Consider the following 16,150-nt stretch of genomic DNA (forward strand, 5'->3'; position numbering starts at 1 on the left):
CCTTCATTTTATTTGTCAACTGCTTTTTGTAGTCATTTGACTTTATTACCTCCACCTACAAATAAAGAAAATAGGACTTCAGGAGTTGATTTTTAGGCTTAATTGATTAGAAAAAAAATGGGAGTAAAATTAAAATAATTAAATATAAAGTTTATTTGAATTATCATTGGATAGATATAAAGTAGAGATTCCTGTTCAAATAAATTAACAAAAAAGCTTGGTAAACATGTTCTAGGAAACACAGTTATTATAAGCTTTTTAAAGATTTCAGTCATATAGAGGCAAATAAATACTCCAAAAATCTGGCCTTTGGGTTGATGGTTTCATTGAATATTTAATATAAAATTTAGACATGATATTTTAAATTTTGCTTTAACCGTATATATGTTTCACACAGCCTCTTTATATTTGAAAAGAATGTAATTCACCAAAGATTTATATATTTCTACATAATTCTTTACTTTGCAATACTTAAAGTAGCTTATTACTTTAAGTTATGACAGCGTAAACTTATTGTCATAGTTATTAAGATGCTCAGAATCAATTCAGGCTGAAGCAGAGATATCTTCAATAACATTTTTGCACAGAGTATCTTTATATATATATATATAAAGCCTGTAAAATATAGCTGTAAAATAAAGAAGTTAAAGAGTAAGAAGCTCCCCAATTCAGTTCTTGCTCATGGAATTATTCAATTGAGTATTATCCCAATGGTTCAAAAATTCAGGATATACTGTTTTGGTTTTTTTAATTATAATGTTTTTAATTATACTGTTTTTTAATTATACTGAACCATTTCAACCCCCTCTTGAGATGAGATATTTCTAAAAAATGTTGTGAAATATTTTAAAACAATTGGAAACATGAAATGCTAAATATTTAAACTTTATGTTCCATCTTTTCCTTTTCAATAACTCTCCACCACACCCATTGACAAAAGTTAAGGTATAGGATAAAAAAGCTAAATGAGAGTAGATGAGCCACTTTGAAAAGGCTTGGCATCCACATTTTAGTATATTTCTAAATGTTACTGAATCACTTCAAAAATATTCATAGAGAGATCAATTTTCAAATTCCTTCTGTTTTTATTTTTTTCATTTTTGTCACCTTTAAAGTCTGTATTAAAAATATTAAAGAATTCAGAAACTGTGATGGGACAAATATATCATTGGCATTAATCAAGATAGACTAGACATATTTTCTCATGATAATTTTTAATAAGCAGTGCACTTTGATGATATTCCTCCTGTATCTGGGTATTTGTCATTGTTGTTGTTGATCAGTCAGGTCCTGTCCTACACTTTGCGACCCCATGGACTGCTGCACACCAGGCTTCCCTGTCCTTCACTATCTCCCAAGGTTTGATCAAATGTCCATTGAGTCCAGGATGCTATCTAAACATCTCATCTTCTGTTACCCTCTTATCTTTGTGCTTCCAATCTTTCCCAGCATCAGGATCTTTTCCAATGAGCTGCCTCTTCACATCAGGAGGCCAAAGTATTGGAGTTTCAGCTTCAGCATCAGTCCTTCCAATGAATATTCAGGACTGATTTCCTTTAGGATCAACTGTTTTAATCTCCTTGCTGTCCAAGGGACTCTCAAGAGTCTTCTCCAGCACCACAGTTGAAAAGCATTAATTCTCTGGCACTCAGCCTTCTTTATGGTCTAACTTTTATATCTGTGCATGACCACTGGAAAAACTGTAGTTCTGACTACATGGACTTTTGTCAGCAAAGAGATGTCTTTGCTTTTTAACATGTCTAGGTTTGCCATAGCTTTTCTTCCATGGAGCAAGCATCTTTTAATTTCATGGCTGCAGTCATCATCCACAGTGATTCTGGAGCCCAGGAAAATAAAATCTGTCACTGTTTCCACTTTTTTCCCCTTTTATTTGCCATGAAGTGATGGGACCAGATGTCATGATCTTAGTCTTTTGAATGTTGAATTTTAAGCTAGCTTTTTCACCCTCCTCTTTCACTCTCATCAAGAGGCTCTTTAGTTCTTCTTCACTTTCTGGCATTAGAGTGGTATCATCTGCTCATTTGAGATATTGTTGATATTTCTTCTGGCAATCCTGATTCCAGCTTTTGATTCATCCAGCCTGACATTCCACATATAAGTTAAGTAAGCAGGGTGACAATATACAACCTTTTTTATATTCCTTTCCCAATTTGAAACTAGTCAGTTGTTCCATGTAAGATTGTAACTACTTCTTCTTGACCCACATAGACATTTATCAGGGAAAAAGTAAGGTGGTCTGCTATTCCCATCTCTGTAAGTATCTTCACAGTTTTTTGCCAGAGCACATCTGGGTAATGAGCCCTACCTATTTGCCAATTTGAGTTTGACATTTGCTTTATTTGTCTGTGCTATATGTTCATGATAAACCTTAGCATGCATTAGTCAAGGTATTATCTTTCAAGGAAATTTTATGAAGCTAACCATAGATATTTTCAATAAGAACACTAGGAAATAAAAAAGCAAAGTATCAATACTGATAAATCGCATTGGGCTTCCTAGGTGGTGCTAATGATAAAGAATCTGCCTGCCAATGCAGGAGACATAAGAGATGCAAGAAATGTGGGTAGAATCTCTTGCCTATGTGTTGGGAAGATTCTCTGGAGTATGGAATGGCAACCCACTCCAGTATTCTTTCCTGGGAAAGTCCAGAGACAGAGGCGCCTGCCAGACTACTGTCCATGGGCCACAAAGAGTTGGACATGACTGAGCATATAGAACATAAATCTCATTAAGCATATAATGCAAAATGATTTTTAGAAATGACAAATATTCTGTGAACATTTAGAACAAATTCAGTCTCCTCTATCCACAATATTAGGAGATTTAAAATTAGACTGCATTTTATCACTATCATTGTAAACTGTGCTATTTGGCTTGTGGCATATACTTAGGTTGCTGTAAAATGTTCTTATTCTATTTATGTTTTACAACTGCTAACATGTAGGAAAATGGAGAAATACAATATAATTTCCACATAATGAAATGAAAGAATAAACAGTGATGGAAAGTTAGGGTGTTACTAACTTCAAATTTGCCTTCACATGAGGATGTGTGAAAAAGTCAGCGTGCATTTTAGCAGGATAGACAGAAATGGGACTGGAATATGAGATATATTGTTGGGTAATTTATCTTACCTTGGCCTACCTCTCCATTCCTATACTGCCATCAGAGTTCAGGCCATTATTACCTATTATCTGAAATATTTTAATAGCTTTTCAACTCATCTCATCAGTTCCAGTCACTTCCTGACTTAGTTCATTTCTTACATACTGCTATATTCAATATCCTGAAAAATATATTTGTATTCATGGCTCATCTTAGTTCAAAATCTGAAGGGGTTTCATTGCCCTATACCTAGAATAGAAATTCTCAGGCTAAATCAAGTGTTTCAATATCCTGACAAAAATCTACTCTTCATCAATACTACTCAATATTCCAGGGACCTTACCTTTTAGGTCAATCTAATCACCCTGAAGTAATCACTCATACACTCATGACTGGAATGGCTTTCTCCACATCAAGGTGTGCACATCCTACCTGTCACTTAGAGTTTGTTTAAAGCGACAAATCCCCTCTTACATGTTCCTAGAATCCACACCTCTTCTGGAAACAAACTTTCTCTCCTGTAGGTAGAGCTAGAGCTCTGCTGCCGGTATTTGATAAAAGTGTTTTCTCCCTTAAAGTCCACTTAGTGGGACTTCCCTGGTGGTACAGTGGATAACAATCTACCTGCCGACACAAGGAACACTGGTTCCGTCCCTGGTTGGGATGATTCCACATGGGGTGGAGAAGCTAAGTGCATGTGCCCCGACTGAGCCTGACCTCTAGAGCCTGTGCCCTGCAGAGAGAGAAGCCACTGGAATGAGAAGTCCGCACACCACAACGAAGAGTACTCTTGCTCACTGCAACTAGAGAAAACCCTCACACAACAACTGCGACCCGGTGCAGCTGGAAATTAAATAAATAGGTAAAATTAAAAATTAGAAAAAAAATCCATTCAGTCACAGATATTTATCAAGTAATGAGTACGAGAGTGTTTACTTGAACCATTTTGTTTACATGTAAACTAAAACAGAAAACAAAACATTTATGTAAAATACTTGACAGGATACTTTCTATTTTATTAGGTAGTTAGTCAAGAGTATTTTCCTTTCCATGACTGGTCTATCACTATAAATTTCTGTAGCATCTAATCTATTTTCTTGTACATAACAAATGCTCAACAAATCTTTGTTGAACTAGCAGATGGCCTTTTTAGCTCCTTCTTCATTTCTTTAAAAACTGTTGCATTAATGAAATTAAGTATTGTGTTATTATGATTCATTTATGAAAATGTCCATTTGCATGGACACAGACCTGTGTATACTGTAATGTACAACTGATAATACTTTTACTTTCCAAGCTCAAAGAACAATTTTAAATATTCATAATTAATTAATTATTTCTGGTAATCAGAATAATTTATTCTTTTTTTGAAGAAAAAATTAAATGTACTATTTCCCTTTCAAAAGAGAAACTAACAAAGCTGAAAGTATCTTAGGTACCTGATAATAAATACTGTCTTTTATTACACTTAACAAGGCAGCATATGCTTGTTTCTATTCTATAGCCTTGTGCTGTATAAACCAATTAGCTCTGCATACAACTACAAATAAATTCCAATCATTAATTCAGCATGTAAAATTATTACTTTCAAAGATATTCATTATCAAGTGAAGTGAATGATCAACTCTTTCCTACACAGAAAACACGCAACAAATCAATATTCAACCATGACTGATGATGTCAATATATAACAAGGAAAGAAATGCATCACTGAATTGTATTACCCCTTTGACACTCAAAACTGTGTGATGTTATAGTTAAAACCGTGTGATGTTTTAATAAACAGCCTCCAAATAATCGCGTTAGAATCAACTACATATTTAAGTTAAGGGTTAAAAGGCAACATAGAGAGGGTACAATTGCCTTCCCCAAAACTCAACAAAAACATAATTGTGTTTATTATCCCCTAAACTATTTTCGCAGCATTTTATGAAACATATGATGTGTTCAGTAATATTTTGGGTGTTCTAAAGGATACACAAAATGTATTGACAGATATTACCTTCAAGGATGTTGTAACTTAGTACACACATGAAGCAGATAGCATTTTACACTATTTGATTAAATGGTGAGGTAGATTGCATGGATTTTATAGCTACTTAGTTTTAAGAAAGTTCCCAAAACAACTTGGAATAGTTCTGTGCAACTGAGTGAATTATTTGGAAATCTCAGGATTATTTATTCATGTTGTGTTTCCTAGAACATGTTTACCAAGGTTTCCATTTTCATAAAACTGTGCATTCTACATCTATTCAAAGATAATTATATAAAAATTTTAAAAAATAATAATTATTATTACTAATATTTTTATACCTAAATTTTAAACAAAAAAAACAAAATAAAGATTTCTGATTTTGACTTCAGCCTGAAAAGTGCTTGGAAGTCACCATTCTTGTGTGTTTTAGAGATTTTAGAGACAAATGCTGACTAGAAATCTAGAGAGAGACAGGCACATCCAAAGAGACACAACCAGGATATATTTATTGGAATGGAAACTTCTGGAGACATAAACTGTAGAAGACTCAACATGTTAGTTTTGATGATCTGCCAGAGACTGAGTGTGAACTGGTCACAGAATAAGAAATTTCTGAGAGCTGCTCTCTGAGCAGGGTCCCCACACTTCTGTGAGCTCCACAAAATTTCACAGAGAAGATCTATTCAGTATTCCTTTTTGGCTCTGGCAGGGGAAGGGAAGAGCAATCATGTGAAATAGACTACAGCATGCTCCATAACAAAGGCTTACTCTCCAGGGCTGAAGGCTATGCCAGATCCTTATTCTGCGTGTGCTCAGTCTTTAACAAGTTGTGTCCAACTCTTACTGACCCCATGCACTGTAGCTCGCCAGGCTCCTCTGCCCATGAGATTGTTCAGGTAACAATACTGGAATGGGTTGCCATGCCCTTCTTCAGGGGATCTTCTCAGCCCAGGGACTGAACCTGCATCTCTTGCGTCTCACGGAGTGGCATGCAAATTCTTTACCATTGAGCCACCCGGACCTTCTAACCTTTGTATCTCACATAAGTGGAAAAAAGATGCAGTGGGAAAATGCAGCCACCAGGCCAGGCAAGAGAGTAAGGGACGGGGGAAATAGCCGCAGCTCTTGAGAAACAGTTGTGAGGGTCAAAGGCCCAGTAAGAAATGGAGATTTTAATTGGAGGACTATAAAACACTCCTCCTCACTTAACAACTTATTCCACACCAACAAGAGTCTCACTTTATAATAGTTTCAAGACACAGACTGTCTTTAAGGAATATTCTCAGGGAAGCCCAAAGTCAAGAAGGGAGACAAGAATTAAAACACTACAGGCACCTCACGCTATCAGTTCAGTTCAGTCACTCAGTCGTGTCCGACTCTCTGCCACCCCGTGGACTGCAGCTCGCCAGGCCTCCCTGCCCATCACCAACTCCCAGGGTTTACTCAAACTCATGTCTGTTGGTCCTTTAATGGACCGGAACCTGGTGGTGCGGAGTCCACGATAAGAAAGTAAGAGAGAGAAAGAGGCTGATGTCCCCTGGTTTACCCGGAAAGCCAATAGAATCCTGTTCTTAGGGCTTGTGCCGCTGCACGTAGGCACCGGGAGGCCTCTCGTGGGTGAAGGCACAGGGCACCTTCTCGAGAGAGTCTTAGAAGCCTGGGTGAGAAAGTGAGGTTAGTGGGCCTCTGCGCTCCAAGGAATTAGCCAGAAATAGAGAGATAGAGACAGAGAGAAAGACAGAAAGAAGGAATAGAAAGAAAGAAAGAAGAAAAGAGAAAGAAAGAAAGACACAGGGACCCAAGCTCTGATGGAGCAAAGGTGTTTTAATCAACAAGGTTTGGGCATATATAAGGTAGTTATTCTCAGCAAAGATAAAGATTAAAATTCCAGATTTACAAAACATAACGCGATCCCTATCAAAGAGAGAGCTGCAAACAATCACCTTTTACCATATGGTTCATAAAAAGGAAGAGGGCACTTATCACCGTAATGAGAAATGCCTGGATTCCTCAGCCCAGGGAAAGGCATGCCTCTCCTCCTAAGTCCTGAATATTCAGGAATTAATAAGGGTCAGAGGGTTCCTCACAGATCCAAAACAGCACACAGGAAGCCTCTTGTTAAATGCTTCCTGACACGTGTCCATAGATAACACTAAACACAGACCAATGCCTAGCCATAATAAAGTGAAGTCTTGCATTAAAATCCTATTTACTTCAGTATCTATTACCTGATGTAACACATACAACATTGAACAACAAAAAAGTCATGCCAAAAGGCGAAAAAAATGTAGTCTGAAGAGACAACATAATCATCAGAGCCAGACTCAGATAATGACATGAATTTTGGAATGAGCAAATACAAAATTTAGAATAAATTTGTTAAAGTGCTATAATGGAAAAAGTAGATAGCAGATGCGAATGAATGAAAAATGTAAGCAGAGAAATGGGCACTCTAATTAAATGTGAAAAGAAAATGCTGGAAATCAAAAACATTGTCACATCAATGAAGACTACCTTTGTTCAGCAAAGGCCAAAGGCCTAAAAAGGCCAAAGAAATAATTAATGAGCTTGAAGACTGGTCAAAAGAAACTTTGCAACCTGAAATGCAAAAGGATTAACATGCATTTTTACACAAACTCATCCAGAATATAAAAGATGAAAAACTCTTTCCAAGTAATTTTGTGATGCTAGTATTTCCCTGACATAAAACCAGAAAAAGACAATAAAAAAATAGAAAAAAATAAAAATTAAAAAAAAAAGGATAGGAAAATATATGTTAGGCCAGTATCTTTCATGAACTTTGATACAATAATCCTCAAAAATTTATGAGCAAACCAAATCCAAAATCTATAAAAATAATTATAAAACATGACAAACTAGAGTTTATTTTAGGTTTATCAGGCTGGATCAACAATTGGAAACAAATCAATGTAATCCACTATATCATCAATCAAATCAATTGACACTATGAAAGAACATTTGACAAAATCCAACACATATTCATGATAAAAATATTCAAAAAATAGGAATTAAAGGGAACTTCCTCAACTTAATAAAGAACAGCTATAGAAAACTGGCAGCTGATATTCTTCATGGTGAATGACTGAATGATACCTTCAAGATTGAGAACAAGGCATAGATACCTGCACTCATCAATATTTTTTCACATAATACTGGAGATTCTAGCCACAGAAATAAGGTTAAATAAGTAAATAAAACCCATATTGATAGGAAATTAAAAAAAAAAAAAACACACCTCTATATTTCCAGATGATATGATTGTCTACATAGAAAATTTGACTAAAGATTTTTAAAAAGATCCTAGAAGCAGTGAGTGAGTTCAGCTAAATTGCAGATTATAAAAGGAACACAGCAAAATCAACATTTTTATATATTGATAATTAAGTCTTCTCTGGTGGCTCAGTGGTAAAGAATCCACCTCCCAATGAAGAAAATTGGGTTCAATCCCTAGGTCAGGAAGATCCTCTGGAAAAGGAAATGGCAGCCATTCCAGTATTCTTGCCTAGGAAACTCCATGGACAGAGGAACTCGGCAGGCTACAGTCCATAGGGTCACAAAGAGTCAGACACATCTTAGTGACTAAGAAACAGCATGCTAATAGTGAACATGCAGAAACTGAAGTGAAAAATCAATGTTGTTTATAAGTGCTCCAAAGAAAAGAAACACTTATATACTTACAAAACATGTACGAGGAAAAAAAAAAAAAAAAAATGTATGAGGACCAAAGTCTGAATTACATTGATAAAAAAAAAAATAAAGAGAATTATATTGAGTGAGCATATCATTCAGTAAGACACCAGCTTCACTTCAGTTCCTTTCCCAGCCTCCAAAGTCTAAAAACTCCCCAGATGATTTGCATTTGCAATAAATTTTGAAAACATCTCATTATTACTCTCATCATTATTATCATCATTGTCATCATCATCTTTATCATATCATCATCATATAAATCCCTCAGATTGGGGCCTTAGAGCTTCTACATAATTCTATTTTTTTTTTTTTCCTCATAAGTATTTTCTTAGAAGTAGAGATTACCCATACCCTGGGTCATTGCTTCTCCAACTGAAGGTGCTTATGAAATAGGGAGTTTATTAGAATGAAGATGCTGGATCATTAGGTCTGGATGGCCCTGAGATTCTGCTGCCTTTTCAGTGTTTTAAAGGATCCAAGAGACTGACCGGATATCAGTTACCAGACTAGTTGCCTCACTGTAGGATAGAGTTACTTCAGAGTTCAATATTAGCCTCCACTGTATATAGGTTGGTCATTGAGTCATGCCTTATTCCAATCAGACTGGGTAGGATATAGTCTATGTTGTGAAGCTCATAAGTAAGCTCCAACTTTGCCACCATGACCAGTTTATAGATGAGCTCATTGAGAAAGTACTGACATGTCTCAAAAAATTATGGGTGCTTGACTACGTAATTAACGATGGCATTTTCTGCACAAAATATAATAATTTATAAATTTGTTTCAGTCATAAGCATTCTCACTAACATTTTAAAACATTTTTTTAAATGTTTGATTAGCAGATAGTTGCTTTCCAGTGTTATGTTTCTGCCAAACAGCGATGTGAATCAGCTTTAAGTATACATATATCCGCCGCCCCTTGAGACTCACTTTCACCCTCCCGATCTCACTCCTCTAGCTCCTCACAGATCACCAGGCTGGATTCCCTGTGTTATAAGCAGCTTCCCACAAGCCATCTATTTTACACACAGTAATGTATATAATTCAATGCTACTGTCTCCATATGTCCCATGCTCTCCTTCCCCCACTGTTTCCACAAGTCCATTTTCTATGTATGTGTCTCTATTCTTGCCTTGCAAATAGGTTCATCAGAACCATTTTCCTAGATTCCTTATATATGCTTTTTTCTCAAGATTCATTCACATATCTCTCCCTCTAAACAATTTGTTAACAATTCTCTAATTTTCACATTTATCATCGTACCAAAATTACTAGCCTGAGAAATGAAATATTTCCTCCCATATTAGTAAACAAGTATGTCAAGTCATCAGCAGTTGAAGCCCTTCAATATGAGCCAGTGAGCCCTAAGGGCACTCAGGAAGGAGAAGATTTCCTGCAGTCCAGCAGCCATGAGACCAGTCACTCCCTACGGTGAGTACAAAGGGATCTCATAATGTGAAAATCACAGGATACTGACCGTGGACTGATGAGATGCACATGAAATAAAGTCTGTCACTGGTTCCACTGTTTCCCCATCTATTTGCCATGAAGTGATGGAACCAGATGCCATGATCTTAATTTTCTGAATGTTGGAGCTTTAAGCCAACTTTTTCACTCTCCTCTTTCACTTTCATCAAGAGGCAATCTTCTTACTGGCACCAGAAGATTGGGATGGGCCTGTGATCCTGTTGCCTTTTCTGTGTTTTAACAGACCCAATATAATCAACTTGACATAATTTACTAGACTAGAAAATTTTTATTTTATTGGTGTTTCTTTTATAGTTTCTAAATATTCTAAAAAAAATATATATATAACTAAAATATTGTTATCAAAACATACTTTAAAATATTCAATTATTTGAACTAGTAATCCCATCACTACAAATCTAACCTAATAAACAGAATGAAAAAATAAATTGTACACACAAATGTTCACTTGCAGTACTACTTTTACTAGATAAAAATAAAGAGCTCAAATACTTAGTAATATAGTATGGTTAAATATGTCCGTATGCTAATATCTGGATTCTTAGACTATGTTATGTTACATGACAAGAGAGAATTAAAGTGTAGGTAGAATTAGGTTTGCTATGCATGATCTTGAGGTAAGAAGAGTATCTTGGTTTGTCCAGGTAGGTTTAATGTAATCACAAGGGTCCTTTTAAGAGAAAGAGTGAGGCAAGAGGCCAGAAGTCAGAAAGAGATTTCTTATGGCTTTGAAGATGGAGCAAGGGACCATACCAAAGAATGCAGGAGACCTCAAGCAGCTGAAAAAGTTAAAGAAACATATTTTTGCCTAGATCCTCCAGAAAGAATGCAGCCTTGATGCATTCAATGATGGCACCTTGATTTCTAGCTCAAGGAAAGGCATTTAGGAGCTTTGATCTCTAGAACTGTAAGATAATAAATCTGTGTTGTTTTACACCACTAAGCAATAGGAAACAAATCTATCAGTTTTTTGGGTTTTTTTTTTTCCCCCTTTGCTAACTCATATTAGCAAACTCTTATGAGGATATAAGAATCAACTGAGGGAGGAATGGCAATGAGGCAAGAACAGTTACTATGGAAATATGAGAAACTTTGCCATGCAATTTACTGGCGTTTTCATCATTACTTAAGGCTGATACAAAACATACCACTTCCTCTTGAAACTGGAAAATGCCATTTTCACAGAAATATATGACTTTGTGGGTTATAAATGATTAGTTAACATACAGTAAATAAATTTCCTTGGTTGCTTAGTATTTCATGGATAATAACCAATTCCTATTAAAAACTTGATAGAAAAATAAGAGCTAACCTCAAAGAATTATGTTTAATTGCAAAAAAAGTCAATTTACTTCAACTGTTCTTACTGGGACTTTACAGAACTCTATATTACAAGTTACCTGGGGTAATACCTGCAAACACCCTCTTCCAACAACACAAAAGAAGACTCTACACATGGACATCACCAGACGGTCAATACTGAAATCAGATTGATGATATTCTTTGCAGCCAAAGATGGAGAAGCTCTATACAGTCAGTAAAAACAAGATCAGGAGCTGACTGTGGCTCAGATCATGAACACCTTATTGCCAAATTCAGACATAAATTGAAGAAAATAGGAGAACCACTAGACCATCCAGGTATGATATGAATCAAATACCTTATGATTATATACAGTGGAAGTGACAAGTCAATTCAAGGGATTAGACCTGATAAACAGAGTGCGTGCGGAACTGTGGATGGAGGTTCATGACATTATACAGGAGGCAGTGATCAAGACAATCCCCAAGAATGAGAAATGCAAAAAGACAAAATTGTTGTCAGAGGAGGCCTTACAAAGAGGTATGAAAAGAAGAGAGGTGAAAGGCAAAGGAGAAAAGGAAAGCTATTCCTATTTGAATGCAGAGTTCCAAAGAATAGAGAGGAGGGATAAGAAAGCCTTCCTTAGTGATAAATGCAAACAAATAGAGGAAAACAACAGAATGGGAAAGACTAGAGATCTCTTCAAGAAAATTAGGGATACCAGGGAGCATTTCATGCAAAGATGGGCACAATACAGGGCAGAAATGATATGGATTTAACAGAAGCAGAAGACATTAAGAAGAGATGGCAAGAATACAAGAAGAACTATACAAAAAAGATCTTCATGACCCAGATAATCACAATGGTGTGATCACTCACCCAGAGCCAGACATCCTGGAATGAGAAGTCAAGCGGGCTTTAAGAAGCATCACTACGAACAAAGCTACTGGAGGTCATGAAATTCCAGTTGAGCTATTTCAAATCCTGAAAGATGATGCTGTGAAAGTGCTGCACTCAATATGTCAGCAAATTTGGAAAACTCAGCAGAGGCCACAAGACTGGAAAAGGTCAGTTTTCATTCCAATCCCAAAGAAAGGCAAGGCCAAAAAATGCTCAAACTACCACAAAATTACACATATCTCACATGCTAGCAAAGTAATGCTCAAAATTCTCCAAGTCAGGCTTCAACAGTATGTGAACCATTAACTTCCAGATGTTCAAGCTGGATTTAGAAAAGTCAAAAGAACCAGAGATCAAATTGCCAACATCCATTAGATCATTGAAAAGCAAGAGAGTTCCAGAAAAATATCTACTTCTGCTTTATTGACAATGTCAAAGTCTTTGACTATGTGGATCACAACAAACTGTGGAAAATTCTTAAAGAGATGGGAATGCCAGACCAGCTGACTTGCCTCCTGAGAAATCTGTATGCAGGTTAAGAAGCAATAGTTAGAACTGGTCATTAAATGTACAACACAACACACACACACACACACAGAGATAACTGGTCATGGAACAACAGAGTGTTTCCAAATAGGAAAAGCAGTACGTCAACGGTGTATATTGTCACCATGCTTATTTAAGTTACATGCAGAGTACATCATGAGAAATACTGGGCTGGATGAAGCACAACCTGGAATCAAGGTTACCAAGAGAAATATTAATAACCTCAGATATGCAGATAACACCACCCTTATGGCAGAAAGTGAAGAAAAACTTAACAGTCTTTTGATGAAAGTGAAAGAGGAGAGTGAAAAAGTTGGCTTAAAGCTCAACATTCAGAAAACTAAGATCATGGCATCTGGTTTCATCACTTCATGGCAAATAGATGGGGAACCTGTGGAACCAGTGAAAGACTTTATTTTATTAGGCTCCAAAATCACTACAGATGGTTACTGCAGCCAGGAAATTAAGAGACACTTGCTCCTTGGAAGAAAAGCTATGACCAACCTAGACAGCATATTAAAAAGCAGAGGCATTATTTTGACAACAAAGGTCTGTCTAGTAAAATATGGTTTTTCTAGTAGTCATACACATCAGTTACAGTTGGACTAGAAAGAAAGAAGTGAGCGCTGAAGAATTGATGTTTTTGACCTGTGGTATTGGAGAAGACTCTTGAGAGTCCCTTGGACACCTAGGAGATCAAACCAGTCAATCCTAAAGGAAATCAGTCCTGAATGTTCATTGGAAGGGCTAATGTTGAAGCTGAAACTCCAATACTTTGGCCACCTGATGCAAAGAGTTGACTCATTGGAAAAGACCCTGATGCTGGGAAAGATTTAAGGCAGGAGGAGACGGGGATGACAGAGGATGAGATTGTTAGATGACATCACCGACTCAATGGACATGAGTTTGAGTAAACGCTGGGAGTTGGTGATGAACAGGGAAGCCTGGCGTGCTGCGGTCCATGGGGTTGCAAAGAGTCGGACATGATTGAGCTACTAAACTGAACTGAACAAGCTGTTTTAGCAGAGAAAGATGAAGCATAAGAGAAACCACCATATACCATTTTGATTCCTTGTGCTATGTGTGTGCGCTCAGTGGCTCAGCCATGTCTGACTCTTTGTGATCCCATGGACTGAGGCCTTCCATATTCTTCTGTCCATGGGATTTTCCAGACAAGAGTACTGGAGTGGGTTGCCATGCCTACCTCCAGGGGATCTTTGGAACTCAGGAACCTAACCTTCCTCTCTTGAGTTTCCTGCATGAGCAGGTGGATTCTTAACCGCTGTGCCACCTGCCTAGCATTTCTGTCCAGCAACCTGGATTTGGACAGTAAGTTTTCCTCACTCATTAGAAAGCATTGGGAATTAGGGGGTAGATTGTGTGGTTGGACAGGTCTCAGGTAAAACTCCTTTTCCTGCACACATAAATAAATTATTAGATATTGATAGAAATATTCAGAGGACACTTGAAAATCCCATTACATACTTTTTATTTTCATGAAACTTGCTCATCACAATTACTTTGTTTCATGATCACCAACACAATGGAAATCATTAAAAGGACTTGTCAGGATGGCAATAAAGTTGAAGCTACATATATTAACACATGGAATGTTGTTGGTTTGTGTTTTAAGCATCCATAAGCAAATTTAAGTTTCTGTTTTTGAAGTAGCAATAAAAAGAAGTATACATATTTCCTGGCGTTCTAAACATTTCTGAGTTAGAATAATGTTAAAAAAAGAAAAATCTAGGTATTTTATAAAAGCCAGCAAGTTCATATCATAAAGCTAAACAAAATAATCCTTAGAGGAAACAACAGAATCTAAAAAGGAAGTAAAATTTTATAAACTATTTAGATAGTTTCTTAGGATGCATTTCAGTGTTCAGAAAAGGCAAGCAGTGCCTTGATATCATCTGGCATATTTTTGAATACTAGGGTAATAATGATAAATTATATGTGTGAGTACATAAATATAATTTTAAAAATATATGTGCTACTTTGAAATTAGACCTCTCTTGCTTTATTTACCTCTTTCATGACTAGAATGTGTTGTCTAATTTTGAATGAATGCCCTTAAGAGAAAGACTGCCCTTCTTAAAGGTTTGCCATGCCATGAAAAAAAGAATCACCTCAGTAAATTAGAACTATTAGTAATTATAAATTACTGAATAGTTGATGAGTGATAAATCTTTGCTTCTTCACTTTATTTCAACTCATTATATTCCTATCAAAACTTCAAGTGATTATTTGCTTATTTGCAAAGATTTAAATCAATAGCTCTTGAATAAAAACATTTGTTTCACACCACAACCATTTCTAATCTTAAATCTATTTGGTTTACTTGAGTCATAATAATTATTAGATTTATCAAAAGTCTATTACAGCAGGATTTTAAAAATATTCTGCAAATCTTCTGTAACTTCAAAGTGAAGATCAGCAATCATCATTCAAGGAAAGGCTGAGTGACTGCTACACTAGGGAGAAACATTTTATGCCAGTAATTATGAATAGCTTAATGCCAATGACTGAGCATGCAGACACACAGTATGAAGAATGGAAGTCTGACTCTGTGAGGCTTTTCTTTCCCTGTCCTCAGTCATGTCCAACTCTTTGGCACCCCATGGACTGTAGTCTGCCAAGCTCCTTTGTCCACAGAATTTTTCAGGCAAGAATACTCAAGTTGCCATTTCCTACCTTAGGGGATCTTCCTGACCCAGTGATCCAAACCACATCTCCTGCATTGGCAGGCCGATTCTTTACCAGAGCGCCTCCTGGGAATCCCTTAGACCCAGTGAAAAATGCAAAAAATATTAATGATAACTCTGTGGTTTAAGGAGAAAATAGAACAGTGAAGATGGTGTTAAAGATAAAACAACCAAAAAATTATTAACCAGGACTTTCTTGATTTTCCCCCATGGGAGATTTTAACAAAGAATAAGCTGCACAGGTGACAACAGGTTGGTTAGAAACATATTACAGCTCAAACATGCAAAGAAGCTAGAGTCAATTCTTAAATGTAAGGCATGTAGATACGTACATAGTGATGGAGAGAGGCTTCCTATCAAAGACAACATCAAAATGGCCGGTAAAGACGTGACAGTG

This window comes from Dama dama, chromosome 31 (genome assembly GCF_033118175.1).
Source record: "Dama dama isolate Ldn47 chromosome 31, ASM3311817v1, whole genome shotgun sequence".
Classification (NCBI taxonomy): Eukaryota; Metazoa; Chordata; class Mammalia; order Artiodactyla; family Cervidae; genus Dama; species Dama dama.